General features: G+C 42.7%; 1 protein-coding gene across 7 annotated transcripts in view; it reads left to right on the forward strand.

The window, feature by feature from the left end:
* ATXN1 (ataxin 1) overlaps positions 1-16,225 on the forward strand; it is a 406,204-nt gene that overhangs the window by 241,663 nt on the left and 148,316 nt on the right. For all 7 annotated transcript variants that reach the window (XM_032647559.1, XM_032647558.1, XM_032647553.1 and 4 more), the window contains one exon: positions 3,605-3,733. The gene's annotated coding sequence lies outside the window, so the exon portion shown is untranslated. The remainder of the gene's footprint in view (positions 1-3,604; positions 3,734-16,225) is intronic.

Below are 16,225 nucleotides of genomic sequence, written 5' to 3' on the forward strand. Positions count from 1 at the left end.
CAAGACCTCCAGGTGTTTCTGATGACGGTTCAGGTTTGAGAGCCACTGCCTCAGAGCATCCACATCTCTCCTTCACGTACCACGAGGGTTTCCTTAATGGTGGCTTTTGAAAAGCTAGGAGAATCGAGGATAAAGGCTCTTGGTGATGGGGGGAGGGCTTGTAAATCTTGAAAGGAGATGGCAACTGCTCAAAAGCCATTAGTGACCAAAAATATAATGGATTGGAAGAACAGGAGAGAGAAGGGTAAGTTATAACTTAATTGTTCTCGAGTTCATGCAGGACTTTCATTCGGATGATAGGCATGTAGGACCTCCAAGTCCCTGGAGGGCAGAAAAGTGAGAAGGGCTTAAATTATAGCTGTAGAGTAGTGCTTCCTTTGGCATAAAGGTTAAGTCGTAGAACTGGTTTGGGATATGGATCATTTAATTTAAGTGCAGGCTCTTCTACTCAACACTACCAGGACGCTGCAAAAGAAGGGCATGGCAAGGTTTCTTTCATCAAGGAGCTTGTAAACTTTTGGAGCCTTTCAAGGCCTACATTGTCTTTTTATACTTCACTGGATTTATTTAACAGTGCTGAATTGAAAAGAACCTCGGGTCAGAACGCTCGGCTAAAGGCTGTAAGTGCTGTGGGCAGTCAGGGGAAGGAGAAATTGGCGTTGTGTCACTTTCATCTCTGGACGGAGGATGCAACTGTCAGCCTGGCATAATTTCCCAGGTCTCATGGCAGGGTTTTGGACAACTTGGCTTCAAAAAGTTTTTCTTCTTGCTCTTTCTTCCTGAGTTTGCTAAAGCTTGTCAGAACTCCTAAGTCAAAGTGAGGGTTTGGATTTCACGACTTTGAACTTGGAGGATTATTAATATTTTGGTAGTTATCTGAGGAACCAAATATGTAGGAGATACTACATTTTATCCGGTGTCTTAAATGTAAACAGGCTCAAATGGAAGTTTGGCATATTCGTTTCAAACAGACTTTCAAACTTACTCCATTCACAGGAGAACATGAATGAGCCTGTCTGAGGATGCCTTCGTTTTGTAGGATGAAGAAAGCAAATTCCTGATTTTCCTTAGTGGAAAAATTAAGTTGTACCCGCTCTGGGATGGTAGGGAACAAGAAGACAGTTCAGATGAGCACAACATTTCCGTCGCTTTTTATTTCTGTGCATCTTGCTGCTTACCTGGGTAAATAGATACCAACCCAAGAACCAAAAGCGAAGGTGCACAGGACACTCTAGAAAGTGAGGAAAAATACCATTTCGGTCCAGGAGAGAAATAATAAAAACATCCTAATAGTCAAGAGGAAGCCAGCGAATTTGGAACCTAATAGAAGGTACTAAGAAGTGGGTTTTTTTTGTTTTGTTTTCTGTTTTTAGAAGTTTACGTGTATTATGATCTGTTTTTAGCCCTTTTAGGGGAGGGTTTTAAGAGGAAGCTTTGTTTTATTTCATTGTGATGATGCGGTTATTTTTGATGAATTAGGAAGCTAGAGTCTTCCTTTTCTGTCACATCAAGTGTAATGCCTGCACTGAATAATGTTCCTCTAGCAGAAATTACTAGTTTGTTGCTCTGATGGCCCAGTAGTTGGAAAGAAGAATCATTTCTTATTTCAAGGTATAGAGAACAGTTCTGTTGTTCATTTCTTGATCAAGAAGACCCAATTGAAAAAAAAAAAGTCAGGGGAAAAAGATGAAATAACAGAAATTAATTGTACAGGTCTAGTCAGCGCACATAATGCAGAGCTGTTTCCTCTGCCCGGAAACTTGATGACTGGTTAACTCTCGCTCATCGTTTACTTCCCTGTTGAAGTGTTACTTTTGTAAGAAAGACCTTTCTTCTAAGTGACGTTACCCCATTATGGGGTGATTGCAAATCACAGTGTTTATTTTTCCTTCTTAATGCCTATCTGCTTTTCGAATTTTATGCAAATATTAAAAATAGTATACTCTGATTCTTTAATATCTGTTCCTCTTGCAGCAATGAGCTTCTTAAAGGCACAGTCCTCTGTTTTGTTCAGCATTATGAACATAGAACCTGGTGGATATAGTAAGCACCAAGTAAAAATGTGTCCAGTGAATGAATGAAAAAGAAAGCAGTTTGTACACTTGAAACTAATATGTTTTATGTCAGTTATACCTCGATTAAAAAACACTTTATAAACTGAAATCACTATAAAAGTCATGGTTAATTGTATTAATAGCAGACACCTTTCTCCCTTTCGTCCTAATTTTTTCTCTGCATTTTAAAAAATTCTTTATTTTGAGGTCTACTTGTCAGTTTTCTGCCAGTTCCAAATCTAAGATGTGATATTATTCATTCTTGCCTGTTTTTGAGATAAGAGATCACATTTTTCCATCGAAAATATTCCTATACCCACAGTGCTAATTCTGGGATTCCCATTTTTGTTCAATGTACGCTTATGACTTTGAAAGAAAAACATGACTGGTACTTGTGGATGATTTATTTGGGAAGCAAACAAGATTCCAGCGTAGCATTTAAATTCTGTTTCTTGTCATCCCCAAAGCCACTCCGGTAAGCTTCCATACCTCAAGCATGCTTCTCAAAAGTACACAAGTGCAAATACCTTGATAATATTGGCCCAGGAAAAGTTTTTCCTGGCCCTGTCTTACAGGAGGGGAAAAAAAAAAAAAATCAAGAAATCCAGGTGTGGAAATTATTAATGAGATATTGAGAGTAAACTTAATCAGGATATGAATAGGTCTTTTCTTTAAAAGCAACATACAAACAAAAATCACCCAGTCCTTTTCCATCAGGGCCTCAATGTGCCACTTCGGTGGGTGGAAATGGCAAATGGCCAAGTGGAAAATTTCACAGCCCTGCAAATGTCCAGTGCACTCAACACTGCAGAACAGCAATCCGAGGGAGGGGTGTGGACCAAATCATCGTGTTCCTGCACATGCCTCTCTCACCAGTTTTCATCTCCTTTTGCTGTTCACTTCCTAATCCAGGCCTTTACTTTTCTTCTCCCTGAGATTCTAGATGCCTCTGTTTCCAGTCCTCTGCTTCCCTTGACCCCTCGGTGAAAGAAGAAACATTTGGACATTTGGGTGCCCCAGGGATGGTTGATTATGGGTGCCTTGCCAAAGCTGGCTTTTATATTCTGGCTCTAAGCTCAGTAACAGGCTTCTGACTACTAATAATCCTTTGTGTTCACGTGGCGCCTTTCTTCTCGGGAACTGTGAGTGCTTTGCCAGAGTGAGCTTACTGGTCTTCCCAACCGCCCAGTGAGGTATGAAAATGGCAGAAGGTGATAGCTCTAGCTCCCTCCTCCTTGCAAGAGAGCAAACTCAAGTAGCTTATTTTGAGGCTGTGTTGCATCTCAGCTGGGTTGCCATCTGAAGTTTCCCAGAATTGGCTTCAACTTGGGGTGGGGATGGGGGTGGGGGAGAGGCTTGGCCGCACCGTGCTGTCTCCTGGGACAAGAGCAAAAATACTGCATTTCCTTTTTAAGCAAAGCATACTGGAGAATGGTCTTTGGTGAATTATCCATCAGTCTAATTGATCGTGGACTTCGTTTGTTGAGACAACGGGGGATTTGACGATGTATTCACCTTTCTCTTTTTCTTTTGTTCTGTTCCTATGCTAGGTACTTCTCCCTTCCCTGTGAAAGGAAGAAAGAACACGCCTGGGCCCAGGAGCGCTCCAGCTTCTTCTGGGAAGTCTCCATGGTGAAGGACAGGTTGGGGCTACCTGTGAACCGTGCACAGTGAATGTTGTAAGTTAACAAGATTTGCTTCTGCAGCGACTTGCCTTGTAACGATTTGTGAATCATTGGATACAGGAGCCAGGGTGCTGAAGTGGTATTAGCATTAGCTCTAGGTGATCCTCCAATTAATTTCATTTTTTTTTTTAAGGGGAGAGGTTCTGTTTTTGTTTACCATGAACTTGACTTTCTCTCAGCTTCTGTGGGGCACTGCTCATTATCTTCTTATGTATCAAGTGTGGAGACAGTGACTCTTCCAGTGTAGGAACGCCCTTTTCTCCTGGTGCGGTTAATAGTATCAGGTTCAGAGCAGCCTCTTTAAACTGGGCTCTGGCAGTTCTTTTAGGTTGTGGGTAGGAGGTAAACTCTTCCGGGCTAAGGTTTCCCAACCAGGATTTGCACCCTGCAATTATTTTATTTAAGTGAAGTTTTTGATTGGAATGAAATGTTTTTCTGGCTTTCAAAAATCTGAGGTATGCGAGTACAGTCAGCTGTTTGGTGCTTCTCTTGCTTAAAGTTGGCTGATTTATTGCTTTTTATCAGGCTACTGGGTTGGGATTTTGAGATTAGTAGTTTTTGTGTGTCAGCTGCTGGTCACCTTTCATGAGGAGGTTTAGGATCCAGTAATTGAAGGGAAGGCATGCTATAGGCTTCGAGAAGCTCATCCAGCACAAAACTTACGGGTTTGCCCAGCTCTGCTGCTTTCTGGAGGTTTTACCTCATTGCTAGACTGTATCATAAAAGAAAAAAAGTTTAGAAGAGTTTTGACCAGGAAAGAGTAAAACTACAGGAAACCCAGGCTGGCCTATGAACATATTACCTTCAAATTTTAGAAAATGAAGAGCCAACTTCGACTTGGTTTTTTGTGTGTGTGTGTGTATAAATACATATTTTAAATATATAATATATATATAGATACAATATATATTGTGTGTATATGTATTATATATGCAAATATGTATATATATAATATACATACATGTATGTATATGTGTGTGTATATATATAAAAATAACTTTATATTAAGTTTTCAGCTTCTTAATAATTTGGTCAAGAAACTTTTCCAGGCATATACTACCATATGTTTCAGTTATGTGAGCTATTTTGAATGAGCCAAAATGCAATAATATGAGGGCATATATCGGGGAAAAAGCATCGAAAAGAAAGATTTCCACTGAGTTTTTATTTCTTGGTTTTCTAAAAATTTGTATTAAATACACATATTTCTCCATACTTCCTGAGGGTTAAACAGTCATATTAAAATAAGCTTATTGAACTCAGGATCTCCCAGTGCCTCAGAGTAAATGGATGTGGAAGATGCTGGTTTTTTCATGTGCTTTCATTTTGTACATATGATCACATTGGTTCTGGTAGAAAGTATACAGCTCCTGGAATTACTGACCTAAATTCTATTCCTGGTCCTATGGTCAAGTAAGTCTGCAACCTTGGGCAAGTCACTGACCCCCATGAAGTGTTGGTTTATGAGTCTGTATATTGCTCTATGCTACTTGTTTACTGATGTCGCCATCTTGGTGTGGGCTCCCCAGAAGGAGCAGAGCCTCTTGTAACACACTTTAATCTTACTAAAAAACATCTCATATTCTAAAGGTTGCTACCACTATTGAGGAATAATTTGTGGGTCCTATTGGATCTGGGTGCTACAGTAGCAGTGTGCTTTTCTTGAAAGTATTTTCCCAGTCAGACAGCTGGTAGAGTGCACTTCTGGTAATGTTTTTTAAAGCATTTTTATCCTAGGAAACAAGTGTCTTATGGAAAAGTGCTTTAGGTTTCAGGTTACATTTAAAAGAACACTGCAGTTACTATAATCAAGATAGCTTTTGTTTGAATTTGGTGTTTTTTTTTTTTTCTTTAAACCATAGCTTTGAACTGCTTATGTGATAACCCTGTCAGATCTCAAACATGAAGTGAGGTTTTTAAAGACGTTCCAAAGTGTAAACCTTAAGATGCCACATGGCCAACTTGGAGTCATTTAAAAATCTTTCTTTAAATGGAGTGGGTTGAGAGAGAGGAAGAAAATGCTAGATTCTTTTGAACTCCTAGAAACTTTTTCTCCCAAATTGCGTTCACTTGGGGAGGTGGGGAGGTTCCAGTTTTCTCAGTAACTTTGAAATTAGTAACCTTTTGTAATCTTGGTGCGTTTTTACAACACTGAATTCACAGTCTCCTCTTACTTTGGTGTCCTGGGTACCCCAAAGCGGTGCCATTTTAATCGGGAAGGCAGGAGATTTTCAAAGGTTGTGTGCTTACACGTAGATGGGGTATGATAGTGGGTAGAAGAACATTTGAGTAATAATCGTGGCAGCCATTGGAATTAGTGGTGTCCATCCTCAGCAGCCCTTGCACACTGTGCCCTAGACTCACTACCCGTGTAGTTCTCCTCTGTTTGCTCCATTAACCACCTTTCAAATCTGCCACCATCTTTCTAGTAGATGGACTTTGGTCCTGAAAGTGTCTCAGATTGGCTCTAAGGTGCGGTATCTTAATGCAGAGAGGAGTGGCAAGAAGACTGACCTAGGAGTCGGGAGACCTGGGTTTTACCCATGATGCTGCAGTTGCCTGTATAACCTGGGGCCCCCTAAAGCCCTGGGGACCCATTTTATCCTGAGTAACATGAGAAAGTTGAGTTTAGTGAGCTCTGGTCATTCTTCTGGGTGTCTAACATTGCTTCAAGTATCAGCCTAGATGAGGCCGACTGGACCTTCGTTTTCCCGTTTGGCTTCTAAGCGTCAGTGATTTGGTACAACTTCAGTTTACAAGTGCTTTTAAAACATTGAGCACAGTCTTGTGGTTAAAAAAAACAAAAAAAGAATTATTATGTCTGTCACCATCCCGTTACCCTTTACAGAGGACCCTCCCAGGGACCATGTGACAATTGAAAGGTGTTTGAGTGCTTTCTGAGAATAGAGTTTTAGTCACTTAAATTTAGGATCCATACTCGTTGGTCTTCTTGAAAATTAAAAATGAACCACTTTTGAAATTTAACTTCTTAAAAATAGTCCACCTCTGTACTCAAATATTAGTATATAGGTAAGGAGGCAGCGATCTGTGATTCTTTCCTAAGCTTCTCTTAAGCTTCCTTAAGTAGGTCTTCTCCATGTTGCCTCTTTAAAGCAGCCTTCCCTGGCCTATATTAAATAACACCCACCCCACCCCTCTCATCCTCTAGACTACTTTCTTTTTCTTTTAAGCACCTTACATATTATACATGCATTTGTTAATCAGCCGTCTCCTCAGTTAGACTGTAAGCTCCATGGAAGCAGGGATAACATCATCATCATCATTATTCCTGGTGAATCCACAACACCTAAAATACTGTTTGTCCTGTAGTGGGCGTTCAGTGAATATTTGTTGAGCAGCTAAGCGCAGAATAAACGCATGCCCGGGCTTCTCACGTGTGGGCCTAAGCCGTTCAGAAAAGGACCATAAACATGGTTCTGATGAGAGCTGCTTCAATCTCATAGTAGTTTGGTCAGGTAGAGGCAGGCGTGGAGAGACTAGTTCATTGTATTTTCCTTAGAAGTAGATGTTAAATGTTTATGATGTGTATAAGTCAATGTGGGAAAGGAAACAGTTTGTGTTTTTTTTTTTTTTTTTAAAAAAAGGGTTTTATAGAACCAGCAGTAGAGTTTGGGGATTTTCTGATGCTTGAATTCTACACTGTGTGTATTTCCTCTCCTTTTCCATTTGAGTGTTTTGCTGTATGGGTTGTTTGTGAACGGCCGGCCCTGGCATTCTATGAAGGGTTGGAGTGTTGCCTTATAATCCTATCACTTGATCACTGTTCATGTTTACATCTATTTTCAAAGTGGCAGATGGACTTGGAGTGCCAAGGCTACCTAGAAACTCACCGTTTACTGAATAGCATCATTTTCATTTGGTTGATGCACACTTTGGAATTAAAAAAAAAAAATAGCACACCAGTACAAACTGAGTCCACTGAGCGTTCCTCTGGTCTGCAGGGAGAAGTTGACAAACACTTTTTTAGGGAGGCATCCTATGTGGCTTTTGAGGATCACAGGGGTCAAGGTTTCTTGAATTTTCTGTGTTTATTGACCCCTTTTCAGAGTAACTGCTCTGAGAGCAGGAGTTACATTATTCCTATGAAGAAATGGAAAGACTCAAATAAACACCTCTGTGCCTATTTAGACAGCATTATGCTGTCTTTATAAGCTTTGAAAAATGGAAGCTGAATTTCTAGTCTCCAGAGTGAGGGAATTACACATACACACTCTAATCAGAGCAATTGGGGAATTTCCCTGTGTGTCAATTTGTACCTTTTAGATTTGCCATCTGTGATACCAGATTTTTTTTTATGATCTCTAGTGCTATCATAGGAAAAAAAAAAAAACTTAAGTAGATAAGGGGATCAGAAGGAAAGGGGAGATTTTACTATTCGATAAATGAGGGGGGGGGGGAAGTCTCATTTTTTTTAATCCTGGCTTGTAATGGCCCTGTCAATGGGCCTGCGTGTTATAAAGGCAAAGAGGCTCGCATATTTCGTGCAGGTACTCTGGGTGTTCTTTGTGTAACCTCGAGTCTTCTGGAATTTTCTCTTTCACCCATGTCTTTCCCTTTCCCAGACTTCCTCCAGTTGCTTCTTACCCACGGCGTCACTCATTCCCGGCCATTGCTGCCTTGCAGTGGGGTGGGGGGCCTTGCGTGAGCTGCCACTTCTGAGAGTTGACGTCAGCCCTACTTGCTGAGTCTCGGCGGAGGGCAGCCCATCGCAGGCACCCCCGTCCCCTCGTGTCGTCTTCCCCTCGTGCTCAGCCTGCTCCCCTCAGCATCTCGGAGGGGAAAAGGGATATACTTGGAACCTTCAGAAGGTGTGGAAGGACAAATGTTCTTGTACCTTCTACAATATCCGTGTCCTGTGGGGGGAAGAGAAGGTGTCCACAGCCTGGTCAGACTGCTTTCTAACTGAGAAGTTGCTGTTACGTAAAAAGGTTTTATGTTCTATTTAAGTTTCGAACTCACTGAATGAATCCTGTGTGTGAAAAGGTGGTTGTGTGCCAAGGTGTGCTCAGGTCTGTTAGGGATGCAGGGATGGGTGGTCTGCATTCACTGCTCGCTGGGATTTTCCTCTCTCCAATCACTTTGGGAGGGGCAGAGTCGGGTGCTGCGACAGGGGTGATGAGTAAGATTATTCAGATTTGGGCTTTCAGGGAAGGGAGGCTTCACAGAGTGCTGAGCGTCTGAATTAGGTCTTGAAACAAAGGCTGGATTTCAACGCCGTGTGTGTGTGTGTGTGTGTGTGTGTGTGTCTGTGTGTGTTGAGAAGGCGAGGGAGGGAGGGAGACATGATAAACCTAGTCTTTCCTTTTTTTTTTTTTGCGGTACGCCGGCCTCTCACTGCTGTGGCCTCTCCCGTTGCGGAGCGCAGGCTCAGCGGCCATGGCTCATGGGCCCAGCCGCTCCGCGGCATGTGGGATCTTCCCGGACCGGGGCATGAACCCGTGTCCTCTGCATCGGCAGGCGGACCGTCAACCACTGTGCCACCAGGGAAGCCCCCAACCTAGTCTTTTCTTTAACTGCTTCTTCATCTGGGCAGATGAGACCTCAGAGCCAGAAATGTCTTTCCATCAGGAATGATGAGCCGTGACCACTGACAAAGACATAGAGTGGGGACTTGGAGGACATGGGAACCATTCTTCTTTAGGGTCATTTTATATAAATAATTATAGGCAAAAGCTGAAGCAAGAACTTGGGCCACTTAAAGAAATGGTGCCTCCCCAACCCGTGTAAAATGTAGTGTTTTCAGCTGAACTTCGGACAGAAACCACACCCGAAACTAAAAATGTATTTCTCAAGTGGTGTGTCTTTGAAGCACTTGCTGTGGAAGAATCGGTACACACGGAAAGAAGGAAGGGCGAGGATGACTGGGCGGGAGTGCTGCCCTGGAAGGGGAATCTTAAGCCACGGAAAATTCTTCCAGACAGAGATCAGAGATAGATCAGCTTCTACCATCTTTGTTATAAATATAAATGAATATGACTGTATAGAAATGACTGTAAGTCTTTTCTCTCCAAGTATATCATATCATAGTATTTAAATTATTTTCATTGTTCCTCTAAAAGATTGTTGTTTCTCCTTTGCTTTCTTAGAGAAAAAGTAAGGCACAGATAGGAACTAAATGACATTTTGTCATAAAGCCAAAACAAAATCTGATAGTTATCAGCAAATAAACTGTTCTTTGGGACTAATGTATAAAGAGAAACAGATAATTTCATTCTTTTAATTTCCCACGTTTTCACTTTTGTAAAATAATCATTTTTTTAAGACCAGAAAATCATTTAACCCCTCCTTCCCTCAACATATATTCACATTAAATTTCCAGTGCTTACTATGTAATAAATTCCAAGAGCGGGGACTCTTAGATTAAAAGAATTAACCCGTCTTCTCTATGTCCTGAGGATTATGTTAACCTTTTGCAGACACCTGAATAAGAATGTTACATGATTCAAAAAAGTCATTTTCTACAAGCATAAAATGCTTTTTAGGTGAGATAGGTTTCAAACAGCTAAGTTTACTATGTTGGGGGATTTTAGTGTTTCAACGTCAGTTTTCTTTTTTAAAAAAAATAAATTTATTTTTGGTTGTGTTGGGTCTTCGTTGCTGTGCACGGCCTTTCTCTAGTCGCGGCGAGAGGGGGTACCCTTCGTAGTGGCGTGCGGGCTTCTCACTGCGGTGGCTTCTTTTGTTGTGGAGCATGGGCTCTAGGTGCGCGGGCTTCAGTAGTTGTGGCATGTGGGCTCCGTAGTTGTGGCTCGCGGGCTCTAGAGCACAGGTTCGGTAGTTGTGACACATGGGCTTAGTTGCATCACAGCATGTGGGATCTTCCCGGACCAGGGCTCGAACCCGTGTCCCCTGCATTGGCAGGCAGATTCTTAACCACTGTGCCACCAGGGAAGTCCAGTGTCAGTTTTCTATTTGTGCTTCTGTTCTGAAACAACTTCCTTAAGTAGAATCCCCCAAAGTGGAAATATTAATGGGATACAAACGGCAACCTCCTTCAGAATCTTTTTGTTTCCAAATCTCAAGTTCCTATCATGCTCTTTGGACTCTTCACCAGCTTCTTCCACCTGTAAATCTTACTTCTTTCCCAGTACCTTTATCACACACGTCTTGTGACCATCTCCGTTCCGGCCACGACTGTTTAGCACTAGGACTTGTCCATAGTGCCAACAGAATTTGCTGCTTGGGACCCCTGCACAGGTACTGGGCTGTGCTACATCTTTCATTCTGTACATCAGCCATCCTTACAGACATTGGGACATCAATGTTTTGCATATCTGGAAATGAAAATACTCTTGCTAAAATTGTTTTCTGAAAATTTCCATTAGGTTGCTCTTCATTTCATTTTTCTTTTTTTTCCTGCAGTCTTTGCAGCTTGCATAGAACTGAAAAATTGTAATTTCTCCAGGGCTAAAATCCAAGACTTTGATAGGCAGTCTTAATGTCTGGGTCTCCTACAAGTTGCTATCCACTGTAAGCATTGTAAACCTTACCCTGCAGAACAAAGAGAACTGGACACAAAGATTGTTCCCTTCTCCTACCATGGCAAGCCCTAGCTTCTCAGTGTCTTTTGTCTTTTCTTCCTTGTTCTCCAGGAAGAGGGAGTATGAGGTTAGGATGCAGTTGTTCAGAACAGGGACAGCTATTGCCTGTGCAAACAGATTGTTTTCCCTTCCCTTTCTTTGGCAACCTCAGTTGTTCTACCTGTTTCTGGCTCTCCTGCTTCTGCTATGAACAACCTCCCTCCCCCCACTTTCAGGAGACTAATAAATATATAAATGTCAGTTGGTTCCTGCATATCTACAAGCTCACATAATTCAGAATAGTCATTCAGCCTGTATCTTTAGTGAGTTTCTTACCCCTTCTCTGTCACCACCACATCAAGTACAAGTGCAGATTAAAGGATAGTATGTCAAGGTGAGAGCTGGGTAATGTTAGTCTGTCATTCCTTTAGTGGAGCAGATAAGCTGCCAATTGGTATGTTGTTGCTGTCATCAGAATTTACAGTCCAGGTTGCCCACTCTGCTGGCGATCTATTTCTGAGCCCCAGCAATGACGCCCGTTGTCCTAGCAACCTGCTGGCTGGCACTTCCCTAAAGGCAAGAAGAGGAATGGCAGTGGAGGAAGGAGGCCTCCAGAGGGTCAGAAGGGAGGTGGCAGTCACCTTGCTCAAGGAGGATTTTCCATTTCCTGCATCCGGGCAGGCCTCCAGGAAGAGTATGTCAGTATCATGGGAGTGTCACTTAACTAAGGATCGTGGACCACATGGTCTTTCTGGTGCAGATAGCATCCCGTGGAGAATAACAGACTGATGAATGGGTAGTCCAGGCAGAATGTGGAGACTGCCGGGCCAGGATGTTAGGTGATCTCAGAACATGAGATGGCATCAGTTTTCCTTGTGAATTGGGTTAATGTTCCTGTTGCTTATCAGCACTGGTGTTCAGAGTTGGGGACGTGGGTAGATATTTGGGAGGAATCAGAGGTTAAGGGAGGAGGATAAAGGGAAACACCCCAGGCAGTCTTGGCTCCTTTTCCTGTTGACAGGTGTGGCCTGAAAGCAGTTGAGTGCAACTAGAGTTCTCGAACTGGGCTCTAGTGGTCATCGGTGTTCGCAGCATTGCAGAGGACCACCCCTTGTCCTCTTGAATTACTCTCCTCCGCTGTTGGTGTCCAATTGAATTGGCATTAAATGACTTTTTCCCTCTCTTCTGATTTGGATCCAAAAGAACATAGAAGCCTTCTTCTATCTTAAAGCCCCTAACTTAGTTGGCGTTGCCTAGATTAAGTCTAAAATTGGGCAGTCAACTGACCATGGATATCTTGGGGACTTAACTCCTCCATAGCCATTTCATCAGAGAAGCCCCTAGCCAGTGCCTTTGACTGACATTTTTTCCTAGGGAGTGCCTCTATCTCTCTTGGCATGGAGATGTCAGGACATTTTTCACAAAAAAAGCGTGCTGGGGAGCCAGGGAATCTGGTGAAAGGGACGTCCCCAGAACACTTGAAGCCCACCAGTGACATAAAATATCATTAGTACCTTTCATTACTAAAAGGATTTTTGTATTTGCAGAGACCTTTTAGTATTTGCTGCACAGAATGACCAGACTTAGCTGAGATAACAGCATGTACCTGTGTCTTCAGGACGGGGAAGCTGGTTAGGGTGTAACCGAGCATTTCTAGTACATTCTGTATACTCAAGCAGTGGTGTGCACTCCTATCTAGTACATTTTATATACTCAGCATGTATTAATGCCCCCTTTCATACCTAGAATAAGGATAGATAATGAATATCTGGAACTGAAACTAAGAGAAATAATACTTGGACAAAAAAGAAACTCCAAGGGAGTTGTTTGTACTTTCAGAGCATCCTGTGTTTCCAAGACGTTTCTTAAATAAATCAGTTCTGTTTGACAAGCATGTGGTATGCCCAACAGGTCATCATGTTAAGTCGTTGAAATGGTTTAGACTGTGGAAGACATTGTGTGTTTCTAGAGCGATAAATATCTCAGGTACATTTTGTTCTCATTTTTGTTTTTCTTGCGGTACGCGGGCCTCTCACTGTTGTGGCCTCTCCCGTTGCGGAGCACAGGCTCCGGACGCGCAGGCTCAGCGGCCATGGCTCACGGGCCCAGCCGCTCCGCGGCATGTGGGATCTTCCCCGACCGGGGCACGAACCCGTGTCCCCTGCATCGGCAGGCGGACTCTCAACCGCTGCGTCACCAGGGAAGCCCTCAGGTACATTTTGATATGGTGGAGAAGCAGAGTTGATTTTCTTTGTAAAGGATCATTATGTAACTCTTAATTCAATATTTAATGCTAAGTGTTCATTGTTCTTCATGGTACACAGGCAAGGAAATCAATTCTGTCATATTGATATGAATAGTAGATACAGACTGTGAATTACATTAAAGTTGGAAGACTAAAGTCCTTCTCTAGGTTGGTTGCTTTTTTAAAAGAAATCTGGTAAAGCAGATCATAGCCCAGTTAGGACTCATGAGCTTCATGCTTCATACTGTTTTTTCACAACCTATCTAGATATACAGTAATTGGAAGCACATCTAGAAGAGAAAGAACCTGTTATCTCTCCCCGTTGACTTTGTTGTTGTCAGTCACAGAGGTAGGTGTGAATCTAACTGTTAACAACTAAGGAGACAGTGGGGGTTCCTTGGGCTCGGTCCAGTAGCAGGAGCATCAGGCTAAGGATGGACGCCTGGGTTTGCTTCTCCTTCCCAGCCCTCTGAGACCATGGGCAAGCTACTTTCTTTCTCAGTGCCTCTATTTCCATGTCTTCCCAAGGAAGGTAGTTCTTACTTCCATTTGCTAACATGAGATTTAAAGGTATTCATCCAAATAAGGGCTTTTGGACACATCTGTGGGTTCAGATCCTAGACCTGCCACTCAATAGTTGTGTGTCCTTGGGGAAATTGACCCCCTTCTCTGAGTCTTATTTGCCTCGTCTGTAAAATAGGGCTGGTCATACCTATGCTGCAGGATTGTTGAGAGAATTAAATGAGATAATGTGAGTTAAATTTTAGCCCAGGGATTGCTCCCTAGTCACCGTGGCAGCTATAATGCTGTTAGGATAATAAATTTCACAAAACAAAATCTATCGTGATGTGTTGCTGAAATGAACAGGTGAACAGTTGCCACTCGCTAGTCTCTTTGTTGTAGAGATGTTTCCTCTGTAATAGGAATTGTCATGAACTGTCAGTGTCATTGCATCGCCAGCGAAGTCAGTTATGTATTGTCAAAATCTTCTGCTTCTTTGACATATATGGTAGAGTAATTATGATGGTGAAGGTAGGAGCATTTGTCAGAATTATCCATGTGCATACTCTAAGGGGCCTTGGAATTTTAGGTAAATTTTTTCGTATTAGTCAAACTGCAAGGTACAGTGAGTTTGGAAGATACAATAGTCTCATCTATAAAAAGAGTAGGGAGATTCCCAAAGGCTATTGATATGAGTGGAACTCTAAAAAAAAAAAAGAAAAACTATAATATTTTGATGTAGTTACATGTCTAGGTGGTGATAGGTGAAAGTTACCTGGTCTAATTCTTTGAAATTAAAGATAGAGAAAACCAGAAGATAGAGGTATACATTCCTGTGTCTTCTTTCAGCAAGTATTTACTAGGTGTGTGCACTAGGGAAGGCATCCACCACAGCTAAAAAGAGCTTCCAGTCAGTGGGAAAAGAGATGAGAAAATAGGCAACTCCTTTACACTGTGGCCAGGGCTCTTTTAGTGGTACCCAGAGGATGCCATGGATGGAAACCAGTGTGGCATCTTCTGGGCTCAGAGAACTCTTCATTCCCAGACCTGAAGGACCGACAGGTGTTAACCTGGAAACAAAGTGGGTGTATCAGTTGGCATATATATGTAACAAGCCACCCCAGTGTTCAGTGGCTTTAAAACAACAAACATGTATTATTTCTTATGATTCTGTGAGTCAGCTGGGCTATTCTAGGCTAGCCAGCTTGGCTGTGACTGGTTGGTCCTTGATGGCCTCACTCGTATGTCCAGCTGTAAGGCTGGTTGGGAGAGGGACTGCTGGTCCCTGCCCCACGTGGTCTCTCATCCTCCAGGAGGCTAGTCTGAGCTTTCGTATTGCGATCTCAGGGCTCCTGGGAGCAGCAAGAGAAGATGAACTCCAGCACACAAGTGCTTTTTAACCTCTCCTTGCAGCATCTTTGCTAATTTCCCTGTGGCTAAAGCAAGTCACCCAGTAAGTCCAGATTCAAGGGATGGGGGAAATGCCAGCTTTAGTTGGTCACATGATGGACAGCGTGTGCCAAGCTCAGAGAGGAGAGAGAACATGACATGTTGGGAAAGTGCAAATAGTCCAGAGCCACTAGAGCAGAGCAGGTGAGAAGTGTCAAGGGAGGGACCAGATCACCAAGTGTCTTTTCAGAAAGCTCTGCGGAAGAGTTTGCAGTGTATCTTGAAGACAGGAGAGAGTCCTTGAAAGATTTTAAGCAGGATGTTGACATCATCAATTCCTTATGTAAAAACTCGGTTAATGGCAAATGCCTACGAGCATTTGTTAGCCTAGGCAATTCAGGAAGGTTTCCAAAGAGACGTCCCAGGGATCATTGGAGAAAACAGAAACACTACAACTGAGAGGTGGTTCCAGGTTGACGTGGGCTTTCTAAACAGTGGAACCAGAAAAGAGGATGGTGAGCCTCCAAAGAAGGGCACAGGCGCTCAGGTCATGTGCAGTGTCTACGTGAAGTCTGCCGGGAGGGCTCAGAACACATTAAGGGAGTCAGACCTTGCAGGCAACGTTTATTGCATCACTTCCTGGTGGGGTCCTGCCCACTCCTGTGTATTGGGGTTTCTGAACAAATACCTACCGATGGGCTGATTGAAAGACCCATAAAGAAAGTGTCTTTGGCTGACAGGTCATGTTACAACGCCACCGCAGCTGAAGACTCTTCTTTCCAACAGGTTTCCCTGTGACACCTCAAAATA

This window comes from Phocoena sinus, chromosome 11 (genome assembly GCF_008692025.1).
Source record: "Phocoena sinus isolate mPhoSin1 chromosome 11, mPhoSin1.pri, whole genome shotgun sequence".
In the NCBI taxonomy this organism is placed as follows: domain Eukaryota; kingdom Metazoa; phylum Chordata; class Mammalia; order Artiodactyla; family Phocoenidae; genus Phocoena; species Phocoena sinus.